This window comes from Anomalospiza imberbis, chromosome W (genome assembly GCF_031753505.1).
Source record: "Anomalospiza imberbis isolate Cuckoo-Finch-1a 21T00152 chromosome W, ASM3175350v1, whole genome shotgun sequence".
Classification (NCBI taxonomy): Eukaryota; Metazoa; Chordata; class Aves; order Passeriformes; family Viduidae; genus Anomalospiza; species Anomalospiza imberbis.
In genome coordinates this window covers 5,419,459-5,444,903 of record NC_089720.1, presented here as the reverse complement: position 1 = coordinate 5,444,903, position 25,445 = coordinate 5,419,459, and the positions used below count along the sequence as shown (strand labels likewise).

Below are 25,445 nucleotides of genomic sequence, written 5' to 3'. Positions count from 1 at the left end.
CATAAGCAGGACCATTGTCAGTTTTCACAGCAGAAGGTATGCCCAGGACGGCAAAAGCCTGCCGCCAGTGAGCAATGACATCGCGGGCCTTTTCTCCAGTGTGAGCAGAAGCTCACATCGCAGAGGAGAACGTGTCCACTGTGACATGCACATACTTAAGCCGGCCAAACTCGGCAATCTGGGTGACATCGGTCTGCCAAAGCTCCAAAGCCCTAAGGCCTCTGGGGTTTGCCCCTGCTGGTAAAGGCGGAGCAAGCACATGGCAGTCGTCACAGGACTCAACAATGTCACGAGCCTCCGTTGGCGTCAGCTGAAACTGCTTCTGCAAGGTATGTGCGTTCTGATGGAAAAACCCATGTGATGCCTTGGTCTGCGTGAGTGTATCAGGCTGAGGTGCTACCCATGCTGGGTTAGCCAACTTGTCAGCCCTCGCGTTACCTTCTGCCACAAACCCTGGCAAATTGGTGTGACTCCTCACATGCAAAATGTAAAATGGATGAACCTGGGCCTGAATGGCACACCACAATGTCTTCAGTAAATGAAACAAGGCAGGATTATTGACCTCCTTCAACACTGAATGACCCAATCGCTGTGCAATGTCAGCCACATAGGCGTAATCCGTGACCAAATTGAAAGGTTCCTGGGAAAATCTCTCAAATGCCATGACAGCAGCCCTCAATTCAACCAACTGGGCTGAGCCATCCTGATGACCTTCCATAACCTGCCACTCAGATCCATCCTGCCAGGTAGCAATGGCCTTTCCAGTCTTCCCCGAACCATCAGTAAAGACGGTGGGCCCTTGCACGGGTTCCTGACTATTTTTGGGCCGCAAAGAAATTTGTGTGGATTTCACCACCTGCAGTAGCTTGTGGCTGGGCAGATGATAAGTGATCTGCCCTGAAAAGTTTTCCAGAGCACATTGCAGGGATACGCTGTGTGCAAAGCTCCAGTCAAAATCCTCCCAGGATACCGGGAGTATGATCTTTGCAGGATCCACACCCATCAATTGCAAACACCGTTGCTGGCATTTGATTATCAAGCGAGCAAGCAACTCAGCCAATTCAGTTGCCGTCTTCTGCGGCTGATGGGGCAGGAAAACCCATTCCAAGATGTGCAAGGGATCGGACCATTTGTCACTCCATTGGCCAATGATACCTGTGGGATGCAAATCTGGAGTGGTAACAAATACAGTGACATCAATGGAGAAATCAATGCAATAAACTTGGTGGGCAGAAACAGCCCGCTGAACCTCCTCCAGCACCTGACGTGCCTCAGGGGTCAATGTGTGAGGCAACTTTAGATCAGAGTCTCCTTTCAACAAATCATACAGAGGAGACAGTTGTGCGTCAGTTAGTCCCAGGTACGGACGTAACCAAGTGATGACACCCATCAACTTCTGGGCATCATTCAGAGTCTTCACCGAATGCACAAATTGCACCTCCTGGTGTTGGATTGTCCGTTCCAGAATTTTGACCCCCAAATACTTCCAAGGAGGTTGTCGTTGAACTTTTTCTGGAGCTACCTGCAGTCCATGCTCATGCAAAGCATCGAGCAACCGAGGCTGAATCCTCAGCAGCTCATCCTGGGTAGAAGCAGCCACCAAAATGTCGTCCATATAATGATACAGACGTGCACCAGGAAACTGCTTGCAAACTCCAGACAAGGCACGAGCCACGTACCATTGACATATGGCAGGGAAATTACGCATCCCCTGGGGCAAGACTCTCCATTGATATTGCTGTGCAGGCTCAGCATTGTTGATTGCTGGCACCGAGAAGGCAAATTTTGGTCTGTCATTGGGATGCAAAGGAATTGTAAAGAAACAATCCTTCAAATCCACGATGAAGATCGGCCAATCTGCAGGAAGCATGGTAGGCGACGGCATGCCTGCCTGCAATGTTCCCATACTTTCCATCACGGCATTGACCTTTCGGAGGTCTTGTAACAACCTCCATATCCCAGATTTCTTCTTGATGCAGAAAACAGGAGTGTTCCAGGGACTGGTAGAAGGCTCCAGATGACCCTGGTTCAACTGCTCCTGCACCAAATCTCGAAGGGCGCTCAATTTATCTTGAGGGAGGGGCCACTGGTTCTCCCAAACAGGTGTGTCCACCAGCCACCGTATAGGAGGCGTGGGACACTCTGCGCCCTTCGTCGCAGTGGCCCCCATCAAAAACCTGTCCCAATGCGCACCCCCCATGCAGACAGAACATCCCTTCCCCAGAGGTTAGCAGGAGTAGAAGTAAAATGCGGCCGAACCCAGGCCATCTGTCCCTCTGGGTTTGTGATCAGCACGGACCGCTGGCTCACGTAACATCACGCCGTTCCCCCCAGTCCTGCGACGGACATCTCCACTGGACTCAGAGGCCAGTCCGGAGGCCAGGTGGCAAGGGAGAGAACCGTGACATCAGCGCCGCTGTCGAGAAGCCCGCGGAGGCAAATCTCCGACGGCGTCACACCGGGGATGGACAGAGTACACGACATCTCGGGACGGTCTTTGGTCAGGACAGTGGTCGACGTCAGCGCTGCTGTCGAGAAGCCCGCGGAGGCGAATCTCCGACGGCGTCACACCGGGGATGGACAGAGTACACGACATCTTGGGACGGTCTTTGGTCAGGACAGTGGTCGACGTCAGCGCTGCTGTCAAGAAGCCCGTGGAGGTGAATCTCCGACAGCGTCGCACCGGGGATGGACAGAGTACACGGCATCTCTGGACGGTCTTTGGTCAGGACAGTGGTCGACGTCAGCGCTGCTGTCGAGAAGCCCGCAGAGGCGAATCTCCGACGGCGTCACACCGGGGATGGACAGAGTACACGACATCTCGGGACGGTCTTTGGTCAGGACAGTGGTCGACGTCAGCGCTGCTGTCGAGAAGCCCGCGGAGGCGAATCTCCGACAGCGTCGCACCGGGGATGGACAGAGTACACGGCATCTCTGGACGGTCTTTGGTCAGGACAGCAGTCCAGTGAATTTGAGGCAGCCCAGTGGACCCAAAACTGCAGACCCCACACAGCCGGACAGCCGTCCTGCAAACAGAAGACTTAAAAGGTACAAGTTGAGCAAGCCGTGTCCCCTTCGGGATCATGATGGGGGTGGGTGTGGAGACCATTGCACAAATCTGCCCTGTGAAGTCTGCATCAATGAGACCCAGGTGCACAATGATGTCCTGAAGGGTGGCACTAGACCTCCCCATAAGGAGAGCACTCATGCCCTCACCCAAGGGACCAAAGGCATCCAGAGGAACCTTGTGTATTTGACTAGATTCTAACACAACTGTTGCCGCTGTGCAGACATCCACACCTGCTGATCCGTGGGTGCTGGCTGTAAGCTGGCTGAGCAAACCTCCATGGGCTCTGGAGTCTGGAGAGGAACTTGTGTCTGGGCGTGCTTCCCCTTCCCGCCCCACTTCCCGTTTCCCAGGCCTGGCAGTGCCTGGCCATTAACATGAACAGTTGCCTTGCAGGCGTATGACATATGGTTGGATCTTCCACACCAGCCACACAAGAACATGGGAAATTTTTCCTTCTGCACTTTCTTTCCCTGTTTGGTGCTGGCCCAAGCAGTCCCCCGCTGCTGCTGCCAGCCCTGCGGCACCGCCCAGACCGGCTGCACAACAGTAGTCCAGGCAGCCATCTTTTGAACCGAGGGGCTGAGGTCTGCACAGGCCTCTACCATCTGTGAGACAGTAGCCGTACCAGGAAGAGCCCTTATGACTCTCCTACAGTCTGCATTACAGTTGCTCCTGGCCAGATTGGCAAGCACAAGTCTCCTTGCCTCAGGATCTGCTAACTGCCTCTCCACAGAGGCAGTCAGTCTCCCTGCAAATTTCATGAAAGGCTCATCGACCCCTTGGACAATGGTCGCAAATGGCTGCAGAGGAGCAGCCATTTCCAGGGTCTGAACCAGTGCTGCCAAGCCTAGCGTCTGGCACTGGTCAAGCACAAGGGGATTGTATCCAGCTTGCCCCTGAGGATCAACATAATTGCCTGTGCACAGCAACATATCAGTGCCAACCACACTCCTGGGATCCTGTAGCCCCTGTGTAGCATTCTTTTGCACTGCACAGGCCACCAAATGAGTCCACTTGTCCTCAAAAATGTCAAACTGCACAGGGTCAAAAAGAGCATGTGCCACAGGATGGATGTCGGAAGGTGTCAGCATGTCATCAGCAAGCATTCGGAGCATCGGCATAACTTCAGCAGACCCAACACCATGCTGGGCAAAGGTATCACGGACTTCTTTCAGTGTCTTAAACGGTAAAGCCTGATGTGTGTTGTGAGTAACACCCCTAAGCACAGGGAAAGCCTGGGGACCCCTGGCAAGGTCGCATCACCTGCCGTGTCCCATCCCGTGGGTTCCACAGGGACAAAGGCAGCCGCCTGACTGCGGGGCAGTGCAACATCACTTGACACCACGCTCCCCGCAGCATCAGCAGAGCCAGAGGAGCCTCCTCCGCAATCCTGCAGACGCTGCGAGGGGGCAGAGTTGCACATCTCCTCAGCCTTATCTAAGACTTCCTGCCAAAACTGCCCGTGGTCCCTCGGACGCACGGTCACCTGGCAGGGGGGGAGGGTCCACAGGGCCGATGGAGAGGATCCGCGGCCACGGGAACCCACCGGTCTCCCGCCGGCCGCGTCAGCAGTCACGCTAAAGGTAAACACCTCAGCGCCCCGCTGTGCTGCAGCCTCGACCCCCGCCGCAGGTAGCGCTGGCAGAGGGCACCGCAGCGGACACAGGCGCCGGCGCGGAACGCAGACCCGGCGCAGCACCCCCCTCCCCCGGCGCGGGGGAGGGATGGGGCGCAGAGAGAGACGCGGCGTGCGGAGTCACGTTACCGCGGGGCGACACAAGGGAGTCCGGCACGCCCCCAAGGAGCGTCGGACCCGTGCCACGCAGCCGCGCAGCGGGCACCGCCCCCGCCGGGCGGAGCGGGGCGGGCTGCCCGCCTGCTGGGCCAGGGCCTGACGGAACACCGGCCAGCGCCCCGCCTCCGGCGGCTCCCACCGCCTGCGCACGCCCAGTAGGCTGCGCAGGCTCAGGAATGGGAGACGACCTTTCCCCAGAAGACGAGCCCGAGATCGAAGCGGGCGAACCCGCTCTCGCAGCCCCCAGGGGGTATGTCGTAGAAACACCGCAATTCGGACAAAGTGTAGTCACCGAATCAGACGCAATCAGAGGCGGGGACTGATCCACGGGCCCCGCTTCGCCCCCGAGCGCCGGGAAGGCACAAAGAGAGGGCGATTTTTCCCCCGGCTCACTGCGTCTGCGGCGCGGGGCGCGGGACGGGGCAAGGCGGCCAAGCCGGCTCCACTGGCTCACTGCGTCTGCGGCGCGGGGCGGGGCGAGGCGGCCGAGCCGGCTCCACAGACCGCTCGCTCAAGGCCAGCGGGCTGGGAGCCCGATCCACCTCAGAGGAGGAGCCGCCTTCCTGCTCATCGTCTCGGGGAGAAGGGGAGGCACCTGCATCCTGCATAAACTCAGAGTCCCCGTCGTCCACGTCCGAGACGGACGGTTCCCCCAAAGAGCTCCGAGAGCTACCAAATTCAGATCCCGGCCAAGCCGTGTCTACTATTTTCCATTGCACCAGCAGTGGCCCAACGTCCACAGAGCAGTCATCAAACAGGGCGTCTATGAGACTGCCCCCCACTTGAGACCACATTTCTCGGGACATCACCTCCTTAAGGTCAGAAAAGGACCCCTGCTGCCTCGCCCATAAAAACAGCCTTTCAAAATCACTTCAGGAGACAGAAACACGATTCCTCTCCAGGACATCCCTCCAGAGATCCAACATCAGAGATTTCATCCCGAAACCGATGAAGGTTTCGAGCACTAAATCAGCTGGCAAAACACCAAAGGGGGGGGGGGGGGGGGGTAAGCACATTCTCACCCGACCTAAGCTGTAGTACATGCCGGCGGCCACCAGATGTCACCAGAGGACACAAGGAAAAATGACACACAACAGCTCTGGTCACGATGAAGAGACTAATTTATTTCTTCTGACTCCAATCAATTTATAGTTCTCAAAAGGTGCCAGTGGATTGGAGGGTGAACGTGCCACCTCTCCAACGACACTGGACAAACTACCAGTCTATCAAATTTCTCCGCCTCTATGAAAGAATGCAAAACAATAGGTTGTTTACAGAAAGTTGTGTGAGAAAGTTCTCTACAAGAATGTAAACCCAGAAGGCTTTAGAAAATCCTAATCCTATCTCATAACAAGAAGTAAGTGTATTAATGATAAGCTAACACCAAAGCCATGACACCACCCTACTACAGTTCTGGTTGAAGGGTGTCTCCAAGGACTATCATTATTTCCTCTTTATTCTTCCCCATAATTTTGTTTCCAAAGACCTTTTTCTTTCTAAGTGGCATGAAGTCAACATTCTTAAAGTATATCTTTTTACTTTCCCCCATAAAGGTAGATGGGTCGTCCATGTCCTGTCCTCATTTACCCAGATTGTATGTCTTGGTTCGAAAAAGACAGGTGTCTGCTAAGGAAGGCAGGAGCCTCCCCTGAAATGGGTAATGTAAACCCCCTCCCTCCAAATTATTATAATTTTGAAATTAAAATGCTCTCAGGCAAAGATATGGGAGCAGGAATAGCAGTTCTTTATTAGGGAAGAAAATAAAAATAAAATAAACAATGCAGTAATACAAAACAACACTGACAGAGTCAGAATATGACCTGTCACCCTGTGGGTCAGGGTGTTAGTAGCAGTCCAACTGAAATAGTGGCTGCAGTCCTCCTGGAGTGGCAGATGTGGTACTGTTGAAGCAGTGATCCTGTAGAAGGGTGTAGTCTTCCTCTGAAGATCCAGTGGTGGTATAGATGGGCCTGGTCTTCCTCTGGGAATCCAGTGGAAAAGGCTGTCCTGGTGTCCCAAAATCTCAGATTATATCCAGGACAGAATGCTTGGCTCCTCCCCCTGGGTGGAGCATCTCACAATGGGATGATGTAATTTTTATCAGTCATGCAGTGACACTCAATGGCCCATTAACAGCAGATGTCTCTCTGGAGGGAGGATTGGTTTGCGGAAGAGATAAAGAAAACTGCCCAATTAACAGAACATAACTGCCACACCTCTAACAGATGGCAAATAGAATACACACATTATCTTGCAATCTAGGACACTGTATGTCCCATTGATGGAATGTTGTTGATTTTGCATTTAATGGGGGCATTTTTCATAATCATATTCATCCAAGTATCTTTTATTGTTGTGGAATAATTCCTGCACAAACATCCTAATCTTAAAGCACCTGCTATTGGTCTGACTCTTTGGATTTCTATTTTGGAAGTTGAACACACTTTGGGAGAAGAACCTTTTCCTGATATCCAACATAAACCTCCCTTGACTGAGCTTCATGCCATTTCCTCGTGTCCTGTCACTGGTCACCAAAGAGAAGAGATCAGTACCTGCTCCTCCACTTCCCCTCATGAGGATGCTGAAGACCACAATGAGGTCTACCCTCAGTCTCCTCCAGGCTGAACAAATCAAGTGATCTCAGCTGCTCCTCATACAACTTCCCTGATACTTATCTCTTCAAGTCAGGTCTCATAAGCTCTCAGAGAAAAGTATCACACCCGAGATAGCTCAGCTACTTCAGATGGCATAAAATTAGCAGGATGGCTTCTGAGACAGTGTTGGAAACAGAAAAGTTTTAATAAAAGGCAAAATAGCAAAGCTCTTTGCAGAGAAAACCCGAGCTAGGGCAAGAAGTTCTTGCTCCTGGTAAAACACTTCACAAAAGCGATTACTTCTTTTGTTCTCTTCTTTTTCTAGTGAATTGCTTAGGCAGGACTTTTTGGCTTCTATCCAATTGGCTATCCTTAAGTTTGAGGTGAAGTCCCCAAGGTCTTATGAGGTGTCTTTTAACCAAATTGAGGAAAGAAAATTCTGGGCTTTTTTCCTTTTTAAGGAGACAAAGGATAATTTGGTCACTCTGTCAACAGGGGGCACATTCCTACACTTCCCCTCCAGGCCCTTTACCATCTTTGTGGCCCTCCTTTGGAGACTCTTTAATAGTTTAATATCTTTTTTATATTGTGGTGACCAAAACTGCACACAGGACTCAAAGTGAAGCTGCATCAGTGCAGAGAAGAGTGGGACAATCACCTCCTTTGACTGTCTGGCAATGCTGTGCTTGATGCACCTTGACATGGTTGGCCCTCCAGGCTGCCCGGACACTGCTGACTCATATCCAAATTTGCATCAACCGGGACCCCCAGGTCCCTTTCTGCAGTGCTGTCCTCCAGCCTCTCGTTCACTAGTCTATACACACAACCAGGGTTGCCCTTTCCCAGGTGCAGAATCCAGCACTTGCCATTGTTAAACTTCATGCAGCTGGTGATTGCCCATATCTCATTTGTTCAGGTCTCTCTGCAGGGCCTCCCTGCCTTCAAGGGAATCAACAGCTCCTCCCAATTTAGTGTTGTTGGCAAATTTACTTAGTATTCCTTCGACTCTTGAGTCCAAGTCATTAATGAAGATGTTGAAAATCACTGAGCCAAGGATGGAGTCCTGCAGAATGCCACTTGTGACCCATCACCAGTCTGATGTTACCACATTCACTATAACCCTTTGTGCCCAACCCATGAGCCAGTTGCTCACCTGTCATGTAACATGGTTATCCAGCTGTGTGCTGGACATTTTGTGCAAAAGGATCCTGTGAGAGTGGTGGAGGTTAGGATTTTTTTCCTTTTTTTCTTTCTTTCGCCATGTGGAGGGGCACCAAGATTGGCAGACCCTGTGAGGATGCAATGGAAGCCCTTTTTCTATCTCTTCTGCGGGCGTCTGCTATTACCAATGTGGAGAGACGTGGCTGAGTTCATGCCACAGCGCCCCCTGCAGCTGTGGGGGAATCATTGCACCTGTCCTGCCAGGAGGCAACAGCACCCCTGCCAGCTATGACCCTAACTACACCAAAGGGGAAAGGGCTTGACAGCTGAGAGAATGCTGTGGTTGGGTTTCTGGTTTTGTTTTTTGTTGCTGCCATTGTTGTTGTTTGTTTGTTTGCCTTGTTATACATATACATACTAGTAAAGAACTGTTATTCCTTTTCCCATATTTTCCATTCCAAGGGAAGTACCCACCTTCCTTGGCAGACACCTGTCTTTCAAATCAAGACAGAGAGACAGTATCAAAAGCTTTGCTGAAGTCCAAAAATAATATATCTACTGGCTTTCCTGGATCAACTAGGTTAGTTACCTTGTCATAGAAGGAAATCAGGTTTGACAAGCAGGACTTTCCCCTCATGAAGCCGTGCTGGCTGTGACCAATGACTTCATTGGTCTCCCACTGTTTTTCAATACCTCCCAGAATAATCTTTTCAATGATTTTACCTGGTACTGAAGTGAGACTGACAGGCCTGTAGTTTCTGGGGTCTTCCTTCTTGCCCATCTGGAAAATTGGGACAACATTATTCATCTTCCAGTCAGCTGGGACCTCTCTGGGTTCCCAAGAGCACTCAAAAATCACCAAGAGAGGTTTTGCAATGACACAAGCCAGCATCTTCAGGATTCTTGGATGAATCCCATCAGGCCCCATAGATTTGTAGGGATCCAGCTGGAGAAGCAGATCCCACACATGTTCAGGGTTGACTGGGAGTTTAACATTCTCACAGTCACAGTCCTCCAGCTCAGAGCACTGAGACTCCCTTTGTCCATCATCAATGTTGAAGACAGAGGCAAAGAATGCATTAAATATCTCTGCTTTGTCCATATCCCTGTTTGTGAGGTGACCATCCTCATCCTGTAATGGGTCAATATTATTTTTACACTGCCTTTTGCCATTAATATAGTTGAAAAAACTCTATTTCTCCCACCAATTTCTGCCCAGCTTCAACTCCAGCTGAGCTTTGGCTACATGAATTTTCTCCCTACAGTGTCAAGCAGCATCTCTGTATTCTTTTCATGTCACCTGATCTTGCTTCCACTAGGAATCCACAGATTTATTGCCAATCAAAATCATGGCAGTGAATCCTTAAAACTGAAAATCATGGACAAAGACTCTCTAATTAGTCAAAGTTAGAAAGTGGTATGTTTATTATTAATAATGGAGCACACTCGGGCTGAATGGCAGAGGCATTTACTTGCATTGCCATCTCTACCCGGTTTAATGACCACTTTGGATTAATCAGCAATTTTTGAATTCCAGCCTTCTTAACAGCATATGGTCCAATTTTGGTAATTATGGGAACCATGGGTTCTAGAGTGATTTGAGTAGATGTGGTTTCTCTCAGCATTGGTACGGGTTGAGTTATTTTAACCCTATCCATTCGGGAAGCAGTACAAAATTGAGTTATACCATAATCAATCTTAAGATCCTTGATTGCACAACCGTCTTCTGAGTGTAAACTCTGGGCAATTGGTTAAGCATTTGTCACAGCATTCAGGGCCAATTTGAATAAGTTTCATGGGTTTTTGATTAAATTCATTGAACCTCTCCTGGACAAACACATATTCACATCCCCAAATATCTTTTCCTTCCCACACAGTTGCATTTGTAACTTCTAGCATCTGATGCAGAGACTTATGGGAGTCAGAGTCGTAGGCTTTCCCTTGGCACATATATATACCAGTCACATTATATGCAAGCGGTACTGCATTAGTTGTGACTATAGTGATAATCACAAATGCCACAACTCTCCAGGCTACACTTACTTGATTATCCATGATAACTACAAACTTTTATTCTTAAACTATGCTTATCATTTTACCCACATCCTATTTATTTTCCCGAGAAAGTTTTAATTTCAGTTTGTTGTCACCCAGTATAATTTTCCAGAGTCCCTCAGGAGCCTTCTTCACTTTCCCAAGTGAGATGGATCCAGGTGCTTTGTTCCTTAATTTTGATTGCAGTGAAGGTGATGAGGAGCACTTGGAATGGTACCTCCCACTGCAATTCTAGAGTCTTCTCTGCAAAAGATTTAATATATACATAATCCCCAGGCTGTACATCATGTACTGGTCCATCTAATTCTCTGCTTTCAGCCCCAGTCACATGTTTCTCAATTTCTCTAAGTTGTTTGTTTAGGGCCACCATAAATCTGTGTAGGGTTTCTTCCCCTACTTGAGTGAGTGTTGTCCCTTCTTGAATTCTATATGGCCTCCCATTCAGTATTTCAAAGGGACTCAATTTTTCTTTTACTCTTGGTTTGGTCCGTATTCATAATAATGCTAATGGAAGAGTCTGAGGCCAAGGTAACTTCGCCTCCTGTCCCAGTCTTATTATTTGCTGCTTAATTAAGTGATTCATTTTCTCCACTTGACCGCTTGACTGAGGATGATATGGAGTATGAAGTTCCCAGTCTATGCCTAAATGGTGGCTAATTTGCTGCACAATTTTTGAAATAAAATGTGGCCCTCTACTTGAACACATCGTGGCTGAGACTCCAAAGTGTGGTATTATTTCTTGTAACAATGCTTTGTGTCGGAACCCAGAATGTCCCTTGGACACTCTTGGATGTTCCGGGCCCAGGTCAGAAGCATTTGAGACCCTGGAATGCAGCCGCAGACCCCTGTGGCTTTGAACCTGATCCATGGAACAATTTACCAACCCTGCAGGAAGAACAAGAAATCACAAAAGTTTCGATATTATAGTAGAAGTAGTCACAAAGTGAAAGGAAGAATTTTTGCTGTACAGGGGGGGTTTAGGCCTTGTACAGAGGGGTCTGAGTTTTGTACATGGGGGTCAGAAGTTCTAAGATGGAGGGACTTGGGTGTGCCCTGTCCTCTTTCTTTCTTCTTCCTAACCTCCATGTTCTTGGAGATGTTGGCATTCACAGATTGGTTTAGAGTAGAAAGTCACCATTCAATATAGGTGATGGGCATTGGAGAAAAACTATAAACATCTAATACGCAATGTATGATATAAAAGAAGGCACCAGCCCCCTGGCTGTGGGAGTGTGCCCTTGCCTGACTGCTGAACAGACCGCAGCAGCTCAGGGAGAAATCTTTTAGATAACATACAATAAACTACCTTGAGACTGGATGACTGAAGACTACTGAGTCTTTCTTTGGAAGCTCGGGTTGGAGGAGAGACTTTTCCACCTTTCCGGGCCACCCCAATCAGGGAGTGAGGCCCGACAACAACAGACCCCGCAGCTTTGGTTACCTCCTCAGCTTTGGCAGTTCTCGTAGGGAAAGCTTCTGGCCACCTCGAAAAGGTATCTGTTAACATCAATAGGTATCCGTACCCCCCTTTCCTGGGTAGTTCTGAAAAATCAAATCGCCATTGCTGCCCAGGTCCAAATCCTTTTCCAATTTGCCCAAGTTTTGGTTTAGGGATATTTTTGGGATTAGTTTGGAGGCAAAGGGTGTATTGATGAGTCACCTGAATCACTGTACTTTGCAAGTTTCTGGCAAGGATTCTGTCTTTCAAGTAATTATACAAGGCATCTATTCCCCAGTGTGTTTTCTCATGTTCATCTTTCACTAATGGCCATAGCATGTAAGAGGGGATCACAAGCCTTCCTTTCCCTTCATCTGTAACAGCCCACCCCTCTTGATTATAGCTTCCATTTTCTTTCTCAATAAGACTTTTTTCTTTTTTACTATACCTTGGCTTACCTTCAACATAAATTTGTCCATCTGGGATTAGGGCTGCCTCAACTGTCTCAACAACCTCACCTTTAGCTGCTTCTTTTGCCTTTCTGTCCACCAGCTCATTTCCTTCCTCCAATTCAGAGCTCACTTTTTGGTGTGCCTTGATGTGCATGATGGCTACCTTTTCAGGTAGCTGGGCTTCCTTTAACAGTTTTATTATCTCTTGTGCATGTTTAATGCTTTTTCCTTGTGAGTTCAACAGTCCTCTTTCCTTCCAGATGGCTCCATGTGCATGGACTACCCCAAATGCATACCTCGAGTCTGTGAAAATATTGATTTTCTTCCCTTTTGCCAGCTCTAAAGCCTGGGTTAAGGCAATTATTTCAGCCTTCTGTGCTGAGGTGTTGGTTGGTAATTATCTGATGTCGCTGTAGAGCAGGACGGTAACAAGAAGACTCCAAGTCAAAGGCAAAGAGAATGAACTCTGATTTGTTTCAAATGCACCGCTCTATTTATAGGGAACATCATGCGGACTAATTTTATTGGTCTTAGAGTAAAAACATCTCACACCATTGGTGTGCAGAGAATGACTGTCGTGGTTTGACATGGAAGTGATTTTTTCAGGAAGTTGGGTCAAACCAATCAGTGGTCAAGTTTGGATATTGGCACCTGAAGTGACCACTGAAGGTATGGACACGCCTCTGAGAACACAGGGGGTTAAAAGCAGGAACTCCCAAGAGCTCGCTGTCTTTGGTTCCGGTAAGGGTGCTGTGCAGACCTCCCCTGCCCAGCCATGGGGCTGGGTGGGGGAGGGGAAGCCATGAGGCCTGGTCGTGGTGAGCCGAGGGGTAGAAGGACTGGAATCGGGCCAGCTCCTGTGGACGGAAAGGTGGAGAGGAGCGGAGATGCCTTTGTCGTTCTTCCCCCCAGAGGGAAGAGACCACGAGTCCGGACGGTACCTGTAACTTTGCCGGCAGAGGAGGAAGGAGGGGGGGGGGGGGGGGAAGGCACCCAGCCTTGGCCTTGGGAATCGGCTGCTGGGCAGAGATATCAGCCGTCCAGGGAGTCTGAACTTTTAACCCTTTCCTGGGAAATGAAGGCTTTGTAAAATATTACTACTCCTTGATTTGAAGTAGAAGAGAGACAGTCTGGGATCTGAGATGATGGAAGAGGAAATTTTTGAGTTGGAAGGAGATGATGGAGTGGCTTGTGGCTGGACTTTCTGGACTTTTCTTGTTAGCCATAGACTGAACCAAATTCTCCTAACAGAGGCTGCACTTAGGGGGATGCGTTGGTAGGCCAAGAGACCTGTTTCAGTGACTACCAACAGAAGAAGGAAGAGAACAGAGGAAAGTTGAAGAAGGTGTAGAGAGGCCCTCTGTCTTCAGAAAAGAAGAAGAGAAGAAGAAGATCTCTGTTCTTGGACCCTCAGCCCCAGGAGAAATAGAGGGGACTGTAGTCCCGAGATGAGATGCTGAACTGTTGTTTTCTTGGTCCTTGGCAAAGCATCTTTAAAGGAGCCCTATGAGCAGTCTGTCCATGCACGGTGGTGAGAGCACTGTGACATGGAAAGGAGAGTGTCACCATGGCAGATTTTCTCCGGGCGGTTGCCATGTGTGACATGGAAACACAAGGGTGGCAATTGTGTTTCCTGGGGAGTCTGTGGCACAAGAGAAACTCCTGTCTCCCTTGATGGACTGAGTATTGATTATCTGAAGGGTGGCAACTTGATCAGGATCCTGGGTGGGGTCTCACTGTTGCGTTTGTTTGGAAATTAGGTGGGAGGAGGAGGGGTGTTTTGGAAGGTCTTCATCCTGGGTTTAGTGTTTGTAGTTTTTATAGTAGTAGTAGTTTAATAAAGTTTTCCCCTTTGTTATCAAGCTTGGACCTGCTCATCTCTGTTCCTGATCACATCTCATAGCAATTATTTAGAAAAGTGTATTTTCATGGGGGCACTGGCATGATGCCAGTGCCAAACCATGACAATGACGCACAGTGGCAGAACATATCTATCAACAATGTGAATAACAAGAGAGATTAGAGAATTATTTACATTCTTTCCCAACTGTCTCCCAGGCTCTTGCCTGGTTAGAAAACCTTCTCTTTTTCTCTCTGACTGAACTGAGAATATCCACATTTCCTCCGTTTTGTTTACAAAAAAGAAAAAAAGAAAAAGGCGGTGTTTGTGCCCTCCTGCAGGGCCCTTGCAGGAAAGAGAACCAACACAGCTCGAGAGTTTTACCAACTCCAATCAATCAAAACCTCAATTTGGATATTGGCTCAGAATGGTTGAAGAGATTCCAAACTCTTATTATGAATTTCAAGAAATCAGTTACCAACTCTAGGATAGTAACAACTCATTGTCAATCTGCCAAAGGACTGGCAGTCCAACTTGTCAAAACCCATTTCCCAGTGTGAGCAGATGCCCACATGACAGAAAAGAAGGTATTAACAAACACGTGCACATACCAAAATCAGTCAAATTCGGAACCTGGCAAGATGAGTAACATCTGTTTGCCACAGCTGCAAAGCCTTTAGGCCTCTGGGATTTATCCCAGCCAATAAAGTGCAGCAGGTCAAGCCTTGGTTGGCATTCATCAATTTGCTTTTGCAAGGTGTGTGCACTTGATAGAAGAATCATGCAAGGCTTTTGGCCCATGCAGTCATGTCCTCAATGAACAACTTGAGTGACAAAATTGAACTCAGGTCCAACTTGCATCCTCAAAGCTTTCAAAGCAATTGAATGAAATTGACCCGATTCAGAAATTGACCAAATTCAGAAACACTTGAGAAATCTCTGAAATGCCATGGCCACAGCCCTTAATTCTATCACTTGGACCGAGGCTGTCGTGGTTTTCCAGTACTTTGAGCTGCCAGTAAAATACAGCTCTTTCCGCCTTTTTTATTTTTTTTTTCCCAAAAGAGCCAGCAGCACCTGCGGGCTCTAGGACCCTGCAGTGCTCGGCGAGGCGGAGGACCCAGTCCAGGGGGCCGGGCCAAGCGTCCCAAACCTGGCCGGGGGAGCGGAGAGCCCAGGCTCTCTGCTGAGCCAAGACCCACGCGGCTCGGTCCCTCCCCCCAGCTTCTCATAGGTATCACTTGGGGCACCTGAATCTCGGGTCCCTGGGACACTCCATGGCCACCCGCAAATGGGCGACCCATTCCAACCTTATATTTCGGTGCACGCCCCCACCAGGCTGTGAGAATCCCGGTAATTCCTCCGGCTTTTCGCCCTCCCCCCACCCCACTCGGCCATGGATCAAGCCACAGCTTCTCGGGACCCCGCTCCTCCTGCTCTGCGAACAGGAGCAGGACGCGCGGGGCGCGGGCAGGGGAGGTTTTCCCGGGAATATAAAATTCCACCCTGGTTTTGGGGGCCTTGGCACCGCCCATGCCTGCCCAGTCCAAGGGGCTGATCTTTGCTCCCGGTGTGTTTGCGCTGCCCCACGATACAACGGACTTGATCGCGGCCCCATCCCCATTCCCAGCCACGGTAGCAGCAGCAGGGACGCTGCTGCGGACCAAGCCGGTGCTCCCTCCCGCTGCCTCTGCCTCAGTGGGACAGAGCTCGGGGCAGTTTGGGGGAAGCAGAGGGAGTGGTGGGCTGGATGCAGGCTCCGAAACAAACAGGCTGGATGTGTTGCCGGCAGCGAATCGCAGAGCGGAGTCGCTGCTGATGAGTCGGCTACAGGCGGCGCGGCGGCGAGAGCCGCGGCGCCCTGCGGGCGCTCCCCGCCCACACAAGCGGCGCGGGGAGTGCAGTCTCCCCCACGCCGTGGCACGCCGCCAGCCCAAGCGGAGCGGGCGGCGCGGCTTCGGCGGCATCTCTCGGCGCTGGCGGTCGCGGCGGCGGCTGCGACAACTCTGCTTGTCCCGGGGTCGGCAGCGGCAGTCGGTTCGGCGCCGTCGGCGATGTCGGTCCCGAGGTGGGGGGCCGCGGCGGCGGCCGCGGCGGCGACGGCGTCTCTCTCAGGAGTGGCGCTGGTGACCGTGGCGGCGCGGCGGCTTCTCTCAGCCCCGGCGGCGGCGGGCTCGCTCCGAGCGGAGCGGAGGGTGGAGCGAAAGGCAAGGCTGCTGCTGCCGCTGAAACAGCGGGCGGAGCGGCGGGCGGGGCGGCGAACCCCGCTGCCGGCAGGAGTGGCGCCATGGCAGGCGGGGCGGGGAGGGCAGACCCCGCCCCCGGCGCGGGAGCCAGTCCCACAGAGGGCAGGACGGAGAACGACATGGTGGTCCCGCCCAGGATGTGCTGCTACACAACTGACGCTGGTATCTCAAAGGATATCAAATCCGCCGGTCCGCACGGCGCGCAGGGAAGCGTGCCGGGAGGCAGTTGCGCCTGTCCCGTTGGCAAAGCAGAAGCCCCCGCGTGCGGCGGGGGGCATGCCAGGGGATGGGTCAGAGGCTCCATTGCCGGTCCCAGCAGTACAAGAGGGCGGGATCCGTACATCTGCGCAGGCTCCATTAGTGAAGGAGTCGGGGGGGGCTCCAACCCCCGCTGCGCCATGGACTGCGGGCGGCGCCGGCCCCCCCGCGAATGCAGTCCGGAAAGGGGGGGGCTGCGGAGCCGCGGGCGGTGGCGGCGGCCGCCGGTCCGGGGCCGCCCCGTGCAGTCCTTGCAATGTCGGGTGTGCTGAAGCTGATAGTTGCGGCAAAGGCACCCCGGCTGCCGCCTGGAAGGCGGATGATGTCACCGGCACCTTGCTCAAGGCGAGGTGCGTCTGCCCGGCCGGCCGCGGCGCGGGCTGCGGCGTGGTCTGTGTCCAGAATCCCGAAATGTCCCGGTCGGAACCGCTGCCTCTCTGGGTCTTGCCACGCATGGCCGTGTAGATGCACCCCCAGATTGCGAACAGTACGGACGCTGTAGCGTCCTTTTTGCGCATCTCCTTCAGGAGGCATTGGCCCAAGCCGCGCCAGACTCTACGATCAAAGGCGCGTTCAGGGTCCGCAGGGAATCCATGGTCCCGACCCCAACCCAAGAGTGTGATGAGCTCATCATTAGAGACCTGGACCCCTATGTGAGGGGCATAACTCCGCCAAGCGGCCAAGACCAACCATTCAGCCGTAGATAACTGGTTCCCCATTGTTAGGAAACCTTCCCTTAGCAGACGTCTACTTCAAGAGACAGACAGTCCACTACTTCAGGGAAAACTGTACCGCTCAGCCCTCAGCTTCTAAGAGCTGATCCGCAGTCCAGACAGGACCAAGCCTTCTCCAGAAGGTACGCGGTTTCAGCGTTACCTCTCTCAGGGGGGTAAAGGTGTCCGGCCAGAGCCTTCAGGCTCCTGGCGAGCAGCCGCGGCCGCAGAGCGACCCCTGCAAGGCGCCGGGGCTCATGTCCTCAGCCGAGGCTGGAGTAACAGTCGGGGTCCACCAGACCCTGTTCCTTCAGGGTAGGTGCACTTCACGACGAGTGTCACCAGATGTCGCCGTAGAGCAGGACGGTAACAAGAAGACTCCAAGTCAAAGGCAAAGAGAATGAACTCTGATTTATTTCAAATGCACCGCTCTATTTTTAGGGAACATCGTGCGGACTAATTTAATTGGTCTTAGAGTAAAAACATCTCACACCATTGGTGTGCAGTGAATGACGCACGGTGGCAGAACATATCTATCAACAATGTGAATAACAAGAGAGATTAGAGAATTATTTACATTCTTTCCCAACTATCTCCCAGGCTCTCGCCTGGTAAGAAAACCTTCGCTTTTTCTCTCTGACTGAACTGAGAATATCCACAATCTAGACTCTATTACCTCTCGGCTTGTGGTAGACACATACCTAGCATGCCTTTTTCCGCTGATGACGTAGCTGCTTCCATCAGTAAACCAGGTCTCAGTGTCCTTGAGAGGGGTGTCCTTCAGATCCGGGCGACTGGAGTAGGTAGCTTCGATAGTCTCCAGGCAGTCATGGATCACCAGTTCTCCTATACTACCACCGAGGAAAGAAGCTGGGTTCACAATGTTAGTTACCACAATTTCTACATCATCTTGTTCCACCATTATGACTTGTTGTTTCAAGAATATCTGTGGGGAGAGCCGATGTCCCCCCTTTACTTCCAGCACAGCAGACACTGTGTGGGATACTAGCACAGTCATCTTCTGGCCCAGGGTGAACTTGCATGCTTCCTGGATGTTTACTGCCACTCCTACAACCACTCTGAGGCATTCTGGCCATCCCTTAGGTGCTGCATCCAGCTGCTTAGAGAGCTAGGTGTTTGCCCTGTTGTACGGGCCCAGATCTTGTGCTAGTATTCCCAAAGCAATTCTCTGCTTTTCGTGAGAAAACAAAAAGAATACTTTACTCACATCTGGAAGTCCCAGGGCTGGAGCTGACATGAGGGCCTTCTTCAGTTGGCCGAAGGCTCATGTTGCTTCTTTTGTCCATTGGAGGTCTCTCTTTTTTTCCGTAATCAAGGCATATAGGGGTTTGACTAACAGTCCATAATTATAAACCCACAGCCTGCACCACCCGGTCATGCCTAAAAAGGTTCTCAGTTTTTTTACTGTCTGGGGCTTTGGGAGTCTGGCATATTGCTTCCTTGCGATCCTGTCTCCTAAAGTTCTTTGTCCAGCACTAATCTCGTAGCCCAAATAAACAACTGTTTGCTTCACCATTTTGGCTTTCTTCTGGGATACTCGATCCCCCTGTAGGCCCAAAAAGTTTAAGAGGCTTACCATCCACTCCATATATGCCTCTTGAGTTTTGGTAGCTACCAGGAAGTCATCCACATACTGTAACAGCTGTCCTTCTTCTGATGGAGCTTCCCAGGATTCCAGATCTTTTGCTAGTTGTTCTCCAAATATCTTAGGGGAGTTCTTGAACCCTTGAGGCAGAAATGACCATGTGAGCTGAGTTTTGCATCCAGTTTTGGGGTTTTCCCATGCAAATGCAAAAATTTTCTGGCTGATCTCATGGAGAGGAAGGCAAAAGAAAGCATCCTTCAAATCTAAAACAGTAAACCATGTTAGTTCAGATGTTAAACGAGTTAACAGAGTATAGGGGTTGGCAACCACTGGGTACCAATCCTCAGTTATCTTATTAACAGCTCTTAAGTCTTGTACTATTTGGTATGATCCATCAGGCTTTTTAACAAGTAAAATAGGAGTATTGAACTCAGACTGACACTCTTTTAATAGCCCTATCTGTAAAAAGTGCTTAATTACTGGGCTAATCCCTTCTCTGTCTTCCTTTCTCAAAGGGTACTGTGTCGCAGTGTCCAACAAGAGTCTTCTTGGTGCTTCCCTGCTAGTTCCAACACAGAGGCTGCAGGGGACACCCTTCTGTGCTCAGGTGTGCAGAAGAGTGGCTAAGGGTTATGAGCCCTTTCCTTGGAAGGCACTGTCGGCGATGGTGAGGGAACCGGGAGGAGACAATCCAGGTTGTATAAATCCAAGGTTTATTGGTAGCTCCGGGGAGCTCCTGGCCTCAGGGGTACAATGCTGGAAAGCCCCTGAGGAGAACGGAGCATCCCCTTTTCTTAGGGGGTGGAAACAAGGGAGGGATTTGGCGATCCACCAACGGGGGGATAGAGGGGAGTGGGACATGAAGTAATTGACAAGCAGGACAACATATCAGGGAGTTGAGGAGGGAGGACCCCTGGCCCTTGGCCAATCACTCAATGCCCTTCGTGGAAGCTTCTAGAGAGAGGGGCTGGAGAGTCAAGTGACAGACAAGGTGCCAGGGAGGGGATATGGGGATTGACATTTAGGGAAGGGGAGACAACTTGGGATGAAACTATAAATGAGGGAAAAACAGAGACAAACCAAATAACACAGTACAACAGTACTACTTGACCCTAACTGGTTGTTTTCCTTCTTTAAGTCTAATTTGCACTGGAGGTGCATTCTTTGCTCTCCCTGGTATGTTAGAAGCCCACACCCCAGGAAATACCTGATCCAGTATTTTCCTGGGAATCTCATCTTCACTTTCAACTTTAGCCTAATTGGTTATTAGCATCAGGCTTAACAATTCCACATATTGTTGGTCCTTAACCCCCAAAGTAATCTCTCAATTTTTGAATATTATTTTTGCTTCTAATTGTTCCAATAAATCTCTACCCAAAAGTGCTGATAGAGCATTGGGCATATATAAAAATTTATGAATTCCTCATTGTTTCCCAAGTTTATATTTCAATGGTCTACAAAAATAGTCTCTTTCAGATTGGCCAGTTGCCCCTTTTACCATGACATAATCATCTGTTATTGGTATTAAAGCTTTATTTAACATCGAATCTATTGCCCTTGTGTCTATCAGAAATTCCATTTCCTTTTCCTTGTTCCCTAGTTTCATTGTAACCAGAGGGTCTCCTAGAGTAAGATCCTCCGGTCCACAACAGTCTTCCTTAACATGGGCAACCACCGCCCCCCCCCCCCCCCTTTTTGATCTCCTTTGTTCATCTCCATTTCTTCGTTCCGGGCACTGGTTCTTCCAGTGTCCAACTCTCTTGAAGAATGCACATTGATCTCTCCTTAGCTGAGGTGGTCCCTGCCTTAGTGGCCTTTGTCCACATTTCCCTTTTTCTTCTTCCCTTACTAATGCTAATAATTTTTTCATCCCTTCTTTGCACTTTTCTTCCCGGTTAATAAATACTCTCCATGCCTCTTCTAGCAAAGTCTCTAAATTCTGTGCTGTCGGACCTTGTATCTTCTGAAGTTTGCGTCTAATGTCCCCTGTAGATTGTCCTAAAAATAAACCCACTAGATGTTGTATCCCTTCCTCAGATTCAGGACCTAAAGTTGTATAAACAATGCATTACATCCCGCAAATGTTCTAGAAATTCAGAAGGTGTTTCAGCGGGACCTTGCTTAATTGTATATAGGGCTGACCTGTTTATTGTTTTAGGGATTGCCCTTTCTAACCCCCTTATTATGAATTCTTGATAATCCTCTAGTCTTTCCATATCACTAACATCATTAGCATTCCAATGTGGATCCTGAAGAGGAAAGACATCTCTTATATCACTCTGTGTTATTCTACAAGCATCTTCTGCTAAGCCCCCTACTACCTTTTAAACCAATTGGTTTTCTGTTTCAGTTAAGGCACTCAATAACAACTGGAGATCTGACCAATCAGGTCGATGCTCTTTAATCATAAACTTTAATTTCTTTGCAACACCTATCAGGTCACTCCGATAATGTTTAGCAGTCTTTTCCCAAACCTCTATATCCGTTGTGGAAAAAGGAATTTTAACCAACAGTGTCTTCCCTTCAGGACTTACTGCCTCCCTCAAAGGTGCTTGTATAATTTTCTTTGTTTCTGAGTCTGGGATGCTATAGGATCCACTGGAGGGAGCTTCTTTCCTTCACTGTTGTTGCTGGGTAGTTGGAAAGCCTTCCCCTACTAGTCTCATTATCTTTTTCCAGGGCCAACACAAAGGGGTCAGAGGGAGCCCTGAGTCCACAATCCCTCTGCCACTCAGGGTGATTCCAGAGGGAGAAAAACATGTCAGCATATGTCACCTCTTCCCATTTTTGCTCCCGTCTCAAAAACAACATAAGCTGTAAAAAAGTCTCATAATGTAGGGTTCCAGTTGGGGGGCCACCTGACCCCCTCTTCAAACCTATAGAGTAGCCATCACTGTGTGGAAAATTTCACGAGGGTCCTTTTATTCTCTATCCCTCCGTACCCTGCTAGTTCCTTCCAGTGTGCCAAAATACACCCTAAAGGACTACTTTTGGGGATCTCTTTACTCTGGTTGCTTCCCATCGCTGCCCTTCTCCTTAACAAAACCAGCACTCTACTCCAATCCTTATTACCTCCTCCTTTGCTTCCTGTCTCACTTCCACTCAAACCTGGCTTCACAGACTTGTATAGTCCTTTCCCAGTCTCCTTCTCGCACAGCACACTGCTCAGGTACTAAATGTGACTTTCCGCACACCAGCTTTAAAATCCTTGATTCTAAATCAGCTCGATCAGGGATCTGTTGACACTGGGCACACTCTCTGTACCAGTTAGCAGAAAAACAGTAATAATGTCTTGCACAAATCTTTCACTGCACTAACACCCACACACAATGCCAACCTCTAGATGCACCAAAAGCTGCAGGAAAATTCCCACAAATGCAAGCTATTCCATTCGCCCCTTCTCGACTCTCTAAATTCTCCACAGCCAGTTGCTCCCAATCCAAAGCCACTAGTCCCCCAGCAGACGTCTGATATAAACCTTCTAAATATACTCTCTCATTTCCCGTCTATCTACCAGTTTACTGAATTCACAAAGTCCCACAAGTCGAGCCCAAACCACTGAAGCAAAGGAGTTCCTCCTAGCCGTCTGACCAGATTGGATTCTCAGACCAAAACTACCCCTATTATAGTTACAAACACAATCCCCGTACCTAAAACCACAAGTAAACCCTTTTCAAAGGCTCCAAGCAAACCAGTTTTACTACTTCACACTCAACATGTGCTACACTTTGACACAAGATGGCAGTGCTGCCTCAAAAAAAAAACCACCACAGCTACAAACATGATTACAACATCACAATTTTATTATTCCCGCGGGAAACACTTCATACAATCTAACAATATACAAACACACTACACTAAAGCACTCAACTTCTATATTTCAAATTCCACAAACATAAACACCTGAACAGCGAAGAACCGCTCCTATAATTTTTCAGAGTCCGAACTGAAACAGAACGGAAATTTAACAGGGTTGAAATCCATTTCAGATTTAGGTCAAATGTGCTACTTTGAATTATTAAGTCTGTAGCTTGCTAGCATAGGTAAAATATGCTGTTTAGTCTGGTAGCTCTGCTGCTCTTGCAAAAAACTGCCTCAGCTGAGGAAAAAGAATACAAATTTCCAAGCTGAAGAGATAAGAGAGGCCCCTTGAACTTTGAAACATAGGTGAAGAGCCAAAGCTGAGTCTGCAAGAGACGGACAAAGTGACCAGAGAGTTCTCTGTACAAGGAGTAACTGCAAGTTGTAATGTGAAACCAGTAAAATGAATATGCATGAACCTATTGTGAAACTCTATGCATATGTACTAGTAAGGGGGAATAAAAAAGGATCGGGAGTTCTCAGGGGCACCCATGTCCTTTGAGGGGAACGATCCCCACATGCACCCTGTGCTGGAATAAACATACTGACTTTACAAGTTTTACAAGTTGTGGAGTAAGTTTTTTCCACAAATCAGAATCCTTTTAATGTGAACACTGGGTGTTATGGTAAATTCTGTCCCCTGTAACCAAAATACACACACACAGCATCACAGCATCACCGAATCACAAGGTTGGAAGAGACCTTCAAGATAATCGAGTCCAACCCATTCCCTGACACCTCAACTAAACCATGGCACCGAGTGCCACATCCAGTCTTTTTTTAAACACATCCAGGGATGGTGACTCCACCGCCTCCCTGGGCAGACAATTCCAGTACTTTATCACCCTTTGCATGAAAAACTTTTTCCTAATATCTAATCTATATTTCCCTTGATGCAGCTTGAGACTGTGACCTCTTGTTCTGTCAGTTGCTGCCTGGTGAAAGAGACCAAACCCCACATGACTACAACCACCCTTCAGGAAGTTGTAGAGAGTGATAAGGTCGCCTCTGAGTCTCCTTTTCTCCAGGCTAAAACACACACAGTCACAGCAGGGAGGGGATTTTATTAAGGATCATGCATCCCACTTGCTTTGTTTTTCCCCGGTCGTTTCAGTGCCCCAAAAACGGAACCGCTGGTCCAAACTCCCACTTGCGTCGTGCTAACAGCACGTGTCAACAAACGCTCTCACAATCGTTCTCACAGTCAGGACACATTCACAACAGCATAACAACTTTAGACCAGGATCTGCCCTTATGACTGGCAGCCCCAATTGCTACCAAACCAAGCCCTCTACAGCAGAAAAAGGGCAAAATCCCCTTCTGCCAGCAACAAAAGCCTGAGCTTGGTGCAACAGTTCAACAACTCTGTTGACAACCAGATTTCAACTGCAATTTCAGTTTGCAAGCACAGTTTAGAGGCACAAGTTGCACATGGGATGTCTCCCACGACTTATCAAATGACCTTTCCTGACCACGCGTACACCTTTGAGGTCACTACTTAAAACTTTTAATTTTTAAACATACAGTTTTTTCTGGAGTTTTAGTAGTCAGAGGTCCTTGTCTGCTGCTGGATGAATAGTCTGGGCAGTGGAACCCACTCTTCCAGGAATATCCCGGAGGCGCCCAGAGGGGGTCCACGTCCCAAGCTGATCTCACAGCAGAGCAGAGTCTCCTCCTGGCTTGGCTCGCCAATTGAATAGTTAAAACCGAAAATCACAGACAAAGACTTTCTAACTAGTCGAAGTTAGAAAGTGGTATGTTTATTACGCCGGTGGGCGGCACCGTGGGGATCGTCCCCAAAATGCGTGACCGCACCGCACAAGGATTTTTGCCTTCTATTTATTTCCCAAAATAATACATATGCATAACCCCAGCACCTCCCATCCCCACTTTGTATTAAAATGAGGTTATTAGTCCTTCACACGTGAGCAATTCTTCTTTTGAATTGGGTCGGTGGTCTCGAACTGGGCCAGTGGTCCCAGGGATGAAGTCAGGAAAGTCTTCATCAGATCTCTGTGACCCTCTGGCACAATCTAAGGCCCCCTGCTTCATGGTGGATTGACATAGAGTCCAGATGCTGGGAATTGTTCTACTGGTTTCAATATGGTCCTATAATGATTCACTTCCTCCACTTCCTTCTACAAATGCGCTCATAATATAACAATTAGCTTTAGCTTAAGCATCTAATAATCATTAACTTATCGTTTTTGTATCTAACTTCAATATGAATTGGTTCTAACTCTCAGCTAAAATCTTAACCCTTTCAAATCATGATTCAGGAGGATAATGAGAAATAAAACTGTCCTGAGTTACAATATGGGCTGTAACCAAACTATGTATTCTACACCCATCTACA

General features: G+C 49.3%; 2 long non-coding RNA genes across 2 annotated transcripts in view; both read right to left on the bottom strand.

Moving 5' to 3' along the window:
• LOC137464258 (uncharacterized) overlaps positions 1-25,445 on the bottom strand; it is a 360,835-nt gene that overhangs the window by 77,244 nt on the left and 258,146 nt on the right. The window lies entirely within an intron of this gene.
• LOC137464262 (uncharacterized) overlaps positions 6,482-25,445 on the bottom strand; it is a 247,754-nt gene continuing 228,790 nt past the window's right edge. The window contains exon 3 of the long non-coding RNA XR_010994139.1: positions 6,482-6,664. This is a non-coding gene — a long non-coding RNA (uncharacterized lncRNA). The remainder of the gene's footprint in view (positions 6,665-25,445) is intronic.